This window comes from Pseudorasbora parva, chromosome 1 (assembly GCF_024679245.1).
Source record: "Pseudorasbora parva isolate DD20220531a chromosome 1, ASM2467924v1, whole genome shotgun sequence".
NCBI classification, from domain to species: domain Eukaryota; kingdom Metazoa; phylum Chordata; class Actinopteri; order Cypriniformes; family Gobionidae; genus Pseudorasbora; species Pseudorasbora parva.
In genome coordinates, this window is record NC_090172.1 from 1,528,033 (window position 1) to 1,535,143 (window position 7,111).

The window sequence follows — 7,111 nt, forward strand, 5'->3', positions numbered from 1 at the left end:
GAGAAAATCAACAGAGTCTGCAGATATGCTCGGTGTTAGAGATAAAGCCTTCATAAACACCACATTATTGTTCTCATTTAAGCATCTCTTTTTGACAGAGACAGATCTAGCTTCAATGGCAGGAGAGATTGATATGTCAAAGAAAATACAAAAATGATCAGACAGTGCCACATCCTTAATAACAATTGATTAAATGTGTAGACCCTTACTGATAAGTAAATCTAGAGTGTGTCCACGATTGTGTGTGGGTCCATTTACATGCTGTGTCAAATCAAAAGTGTTAAGAACAGTCATGAGCTCTTTTGTTGTACTGGATTCAATATTGTGAATGTTAAAATCCCAAGCAATAGCAAAACAGTCAAACTCTGAGGAAATTATTGATAATAGTTCTGTAAAGTCCTCAATAAAGGCTGGAGAGTAATTTCAGAGGCCTGTAAATAATGATAAGCAGGATGCGTGGAGCACCTTTTAACACAATACCCAGATATTAGAGAGACAAATAGTCATCGAATGATACTTGCTTACCCTGATAGACATCTTTAAAAAGTCTCAGGGGCCAGTTAGCATTGATAATCTGATACACATGCAATGATTCCTATTCCTCTGCCCGTTGAGCTCCCCACTAACAAAAGAAGCGATCTCTCGGCTCATTAGCCTGTGCAACTAGGCCGCACTCATCTGCTGAATGCCAGTGCCAGATTCATATGGAAATATTCATTTACTGTGGTGAAGCTGGTCATTTTTATCATGCCCTCATTTCTGGGTAATGTTTTGAGTGTTGGGGAAGTTTGCATGGACTCCTCCAAACCCAAGTCGTGGTAGATTGGCCTGAACCTCAGTCCATCAAGAAACTTCATCATGTCTTGGGGTTTGCAAACTTCTACAGGTTGTTAATTCATAATTTTAGTGCTACAGCTGCTCCACTCACGTCTCTGCTATGGGGTTCTCCTTGCACCCTCCACTGGACCGCAGCCGCCCAAGTTTTCCCAAATGCTCCAAAATTTTACCAGCACCCCTATGTGAAATGCTCGGACCCAACTCTTACTTTTGTGATAGAGTTGGATGCAGTTCTCTCTCAGCGCCATGTTTCCCCAGCTAAATTGTTTCCTTTACCTTATTTTCTGGAAAGCTGTCCATAGCTGAGAGAAACTATGACGTGGAAATTGTGAACTTCAGTGTGTTATAAAAAGATTTTATGAAGATATAATCATGGGATTTTATGCTAGAATAGATGTTCTTAATGTGGGTTTTTATGATCTGTTGTGAGATTAGTAGCCTTCAGAGTTTTAAAAATGGACCACTTACTTGTGAAAACATTACCAAAGGTGTTAAAAAACCGTAGACAGGAAGAGACCGACTAATCATGTCAGATGATCAACCACAGTTTCGTTTCCATATGCTCTGTGGTGATCTTACACAGCTTGGGGAAAATAAAATCAAGTAGTGGTGCAGCAGTCCCAGTAAACCACTGACTCACACATTAGCAGAAAATGTGCATTACATCCAGTAATAATTATTATTTTTACAAATATCTCAGACATCAAAGCAGAATTTACAGGAATGAAACAGTTAAAAAGGAATTAAAGGTAATGAAGAGTGCGGACTGAAGACCTACAAGAACTTTAGCAAGATTCCGGAAGTGTGAAAGATAACTCCATAAAGTGTAAATGAAAACAGGCATCATTCTGGGTTTATCAAATCAGCCTTACAAAAAAAAAAGTAGGCTATACTTCAATCCGATCAAGTGTTTACATGTTGTCATGTTCAACACAAAGGAAACTGGTACGAGGACTCAAGTGCAGGAGAAGATGATAATTTATTAACAAATAAAACAAACTTAAGGCAAAAACCCACGAGGGGGAAAAACACATAAACAGAATCATAACATACAAAACCAGCCTGGCCTCATCGTTAATACGTAGGTATTAATACGTTACTTTCAAAGAGACTAAACATACGTCTTAGTACGTTTGGAGAAGTGCTAAAATGTAAAATATAGATGTATTTGCAACATTTAAACGTAGTATTATTACATTTTTACAGCTAAAAAACGTAAAATATTCACGAATCCTTTATGAAATCTTTTTTTTTAAGAATACAAAACTTTATACTGGTAAAAACATTTTTTTTTTGTTATATCATAAAGAAATCTATATAATTTCCATTTGACCATTTTATTGATTAATGTACGATCCCTTAACACTACCCCAAACCTAAACCTACCAATTTAATACAGAATATAAAGAAAATAAAAGGTAAAACGTTGGAAAATGACGATTTTGATAACAATATAGCATTAAAAAAATATTTTGAACGACTAATCCTACACTTAACCCTAAACCTACCCATTAGCATTTATTAAAACAACGTACTGTTATAAATCAAAGCATAACAGACAGACCAGTGTAATCACAATAATTTATTTATTGCAAAAATGTCAAAAGCGGTACCAAAAGTAGTTCAAATGAAGATGTGTTGCAGTCGCAGTCCTCTCTGGTGGTATATAACGTTAATAGTTTTGTATGAGGTACAGAGCAGAATGTTAGCTATTAAGCAATGAAAATATTAATCCGGCTTCTCTCCGTGAAGTTGCGCGTTTCCCATTTCAAATACAAATCGACTGAAACACGGCATGTCAAAATCTGTGACGAAGCAGGCGAGAGCCAATGAGCGTTCGATGCCACTGCCGTAAATCATGTCGTAACGCTTCATGAGGGCGCGTTTTTTAAATTTGAATTCATAACGAGCACGAGATTTGATGTTTACCGTCGCGCTACTGAGAGGAGATGAAGACTAATGGAAGGCTAATGGAGATGAAGATCACCGGGCTCAATTTGGATTTGTTTCTCGCAAACATTTACATTTACATTTATGCATTTAGCAGATGCTTTTATCCAAAGCGACTTACAACTCAGGAGAACGTCTCAGGTTACGTATGTAACCCTAGTTCCCTGAGGGAACGAGACGCTGCGTCGAAACGCTGTGAGAACGCCTCTGCGTTAATGCGTCGTGAAGCGCCTGTAGAACCATTCCATCGGAAAAAAGATCGATCGTCGGCGTGATGACGTCATCGACCGGAAGCTATAAAACGTCCGTGAAAACAAACAGGAACTAACTTCTGATAAAGCCTGAAGTAAGTGATCACGGACACGCCGGGAGTATGGCAGAGCGACGCAGCGTCTCGTTCCCTCAGGGAACTAGGGTTACATACGTAACCTGAGACGTTCCCTTTCGGGGAACTCGAGCTGCGTCGAAACGCTGTGAGAACGCTTATACCCACATCGCCATAGGACCAAGTGTCTCGTATGTGTGAAACCGAAGCGCACACGGTTACGAGAGAACCTGTGCCCCTACTGTAGATGCCAGGTCTAGCTCGTAGAACCTGACGAAGGTAGAAGGAGACGACCATCCGGCCGCATTACATATATCATGGAGGGAAGCCCCCGACAAAAGTGCTTTAGAAGCAGCCATACCCCTGGTAGAATGTGCCCGGACAGCCAAAGGAGATGGCTGCCCGGCAGCTTCATAAGCAAGTGAAATGGCCTCGGCCACCCACTTGCTCATCCTCTGCTTGGATACAGGAGCCCCCTTCTTAGGGGGTCCGAAGCAAACAAACAATTGTTCAGTTTTTCTCCACAGGGCAGCTCTGTGGACATAAGTATCCAGTGCCCTCACCGGACACAGCAGATTTAATCTTTCCTGGTCTGACGTCAAGAATGGAGGAGGACAGAAGGCTTGTAGAGTGATGGGGCCCCGTGGGCTCGTAGGAACCTTGGGGACATAACCCGGCCTGGGATGCAGAAATGCTTTCACCATCCCAGGCGCGAACTCTAGACATGAGGGCCCTACTGACAGGGACTGAATATCTCCTATCCTTTTAAGGGATGAAATGGCCAAAAGGAAAATAGTTTTCAGGGTGAGGAACTTATCCGAAACCTCCTCCAAAGGTTCGAACGGAGGTCCGGACAAGCCCCTCAAAACAATGGCCAAGTCCCATGCCGGGACCCTCGAGTGCATAACTGGCCTCAACCTTAATGTGCCACGAAGGAAGCGTGTAATTAGAGGGTGTCTTCCCAAAGACACTCCACTGCAAGGGACGTGGACAGCGCCCAAGGCCGCCACGTACACCTTAAGTGTGGAGGGGGTCAACCCTGCAGAGAACCTTTCCTGCAGGAACTCCAGCACTGTACCAACCGGGCAGTTAACTGGATCCCACTGGCGTTCTCTGCACCAAGCTGAGAAAAGTCTCCATTTCAAAGCGTACAGCTTCCTCGTGGACGGAGCTCTGGAGTGTAGGATGGTCTCTACGACCTCGGCCGAGAGACCCTCCTCTATGAGCCTAGCCCCCTCAGAGGCCAGGCCCACAGTTTCCACATCTCCGGGCGTGGGTGCAGGAATCTCCCGCCCGCCTGAGAGAGTAGATCCCTCCTGGTCGGAATCTCCATCGGAGAGCCTTCCAGGAGAGATATCAGGTCCGAAAACCACACTCGGGTCGGCCAGTTCGGGGCCACTAGGAGTACCTGGGCCCCGTCCCGGCGTACCCTCTCCAGAACTCCTGGAAGCAGAACAATCGGGGGGAAGGCGTACAGAGGCAGCCTCGGCCACTCCTGTACCATGGCATCCAGCCCCAGCGGAGCCGGGTGGGTCAGAGAAAACCACCGCGGGCAGTGAGAGTTCTCCGCCGAAGCGAACAGGTCTATCTCTGCTTTCCCATAAACCTTCCATAGGAGCTCCACCACCTCTGGGTGGAGTCTCCATTCCCCGGGCCTCGGCCCCTGTCTCGACAGGTTGTCTGCTTCCTGGTTTAGGGCCCCCGGGATATATACTGCCTTGATTGACAGCAATTTCCCTTGGCCCCACAGGAGGATCCGATGTGCCAATTTGTCCAACGGACGAGACCTCAGACCCCCCTGGTGATTTATATAGGCCACCACGGACGTGTTGTCTGTTCTGACTAGTACGTGGTGGCCCCTGAGGTCGGGCAGGAACTGTTTCAATGCAAGAAACACTGCGAGCATCTCTAGCCGATTTATGTGCCAGTGCCGCTGATGTTCCTGCCATAGACCCTGGGATGAGCGACCACTCATGGTCGCCCCCCAGCCCGTGAGGGAGGCGTCTGTCGTTAGCGTTACGCGACGAACATGAGCCCCCAACACGGGACCCTGAGATAAAAACCCCGGGTTTTTCCACATGACCAGAGCACGTAGGCATCGCCGCGTGACTTTGATCGTGCGGAGCGGATTTCCCCTCGGGGAGAACCCTTGTGTTTTGAGCCACCACTGCAGTGGCCTCATGTACAGTAGGCCAAGAGGTATCACGTTGGACGCTGCTGCCATGAGACCTAACAGTTTCTGGAACTGTTTCACAGTGACGGCTCGGCCTAGCTTCTGTTCTTTGGCGGCTGCCAGGATCGACGCTATGCGTGTTGGCGATAATTGCGCCCGCATAATTATCGAGTCCCAGTTCACACCTAGAAAAGTGGTTCTCTGAGCCGGAGAAAGCACACTCTTCTTGGCGTTCAGCCTCAACCCCAGCTTCGACATATGGGCGAGAACAGCATCTCGATGCTGAACCGCCATCTGCTCTGTATTCGCTAGAATCAGCCAGTCGTCGATGTAGTTCAGTATGCGGATGCCCTGAAGACGCAGCGGCGCCAGAGCTGCATCCACACACTTGGTGAACGTGCGGGGTGACAGTGCTAGACCGAAGGGAAGTACACGATATTGGTATGCCTCTCCCCCGAAGGCAAACCTCAGGAACTTCCTGTGATGTGGACGGATGGAGACATGAAAATACGCATCTTTGAGGTCTATGGTGACAAACCAATCCTCCGATCTGACCTGCGCTACAATCTGTCTGAGTGTAAGCATCTTGAATTTGAGCTTGGCCACCGAGCGATTCAATAGCCGCAGATCTAATATCGGGCGTAAGCCCCCATCCTTCTTCGGCACGATGAAGTAACGGCTGTAAAAGCCAGACTCCCTGCTGGGAGGGGAAACCCTCTCTATAGCCCCTTTTTGCAGGAGTGTCTCTACTTCCTGTGCCATTACCAGAGCCTGCTCCGGGCCCACCACTGTAGGTAGGACACCGCAGAAAGGAGGTGGCCGACTTCTGAATTGAATGGCATACCCCTTTTCTACTATCTGCAGGACCCACTGAGATATATTTGATAGACGTTTCCATTCGTCTAGAAAATCTACTAAGGGAACCAGCCTCTCGAGGCTGGCCTCTGGTGTATTTTGAGCAACAAGCACAGTGCCCTGAAGCGGCGGACCGGCAGGGAACAACTGACTTGACTGCTCGGGGACCCCCCGAAGGGGGTGCGGACCACCCTCGGGTGGCCCGCGGAGACCGACTGCGCCCCGGCATTGCGGCAGGGTTGGCAGCGCGGCCCCCCGAGGGTGCCGTAGGGAAACGGGTACCGTAGGCAGGGGTAAGCACCGTTTCCCCACGGGGGGAACCACCCTCAGCGTCCTGACGCTTCTGGCGTCAGGAACGCTTCGACGAAGCCTTCTTGGCGATCAGGACTGTCCGCAGATCAGCCCTGCCCCTCGAAGGCTTCGTCTGAGAGCGCCGCCCCTGGTCCCCGCGCTGAGGGGGAGCCCGAGCGGCGACGCTCTGCTTTTGTTGTGCCCTGTGAGCTGAGCTCGTACTCGGCTTGGGCTGCCTGATGTCAGCGGCAGCCCCAGGGACCTGGACTCGGAGAGGGAGAAACTGCTTCAGCGCCGCAGCTTGTTTCTTTGACTCCTGGAACCTCTCGGCGACAGAGTGTACTGCGTCACCGAAGAGGCCACCAGGAGACAGCGGCGCGTCGAGCAGAAAGCTCTTCTCCCTCTCTTTGATTTCGGTGGGGTTGAGCCATAAATGTCTCTCCGTAGCCACCAATGCTGCCATCGAGCGGCCAACACATCTGGCCGTCTCTTTGGTGGCCCGGAGAGTTATATCAGCTGCTGTTCTAAGCTCATTTATGACATCACCCCCCACTTCATCGCGTCCATCTAGGTCCCTAAGCAGGTCAGCCTGATAAGCCTGCATAATTGCCATGGTGTGAAGGCATGCAGCAGCCTGACCTGCCGCCGAGTACGCTTTGCCCACCAGCGCCGACGTTGTT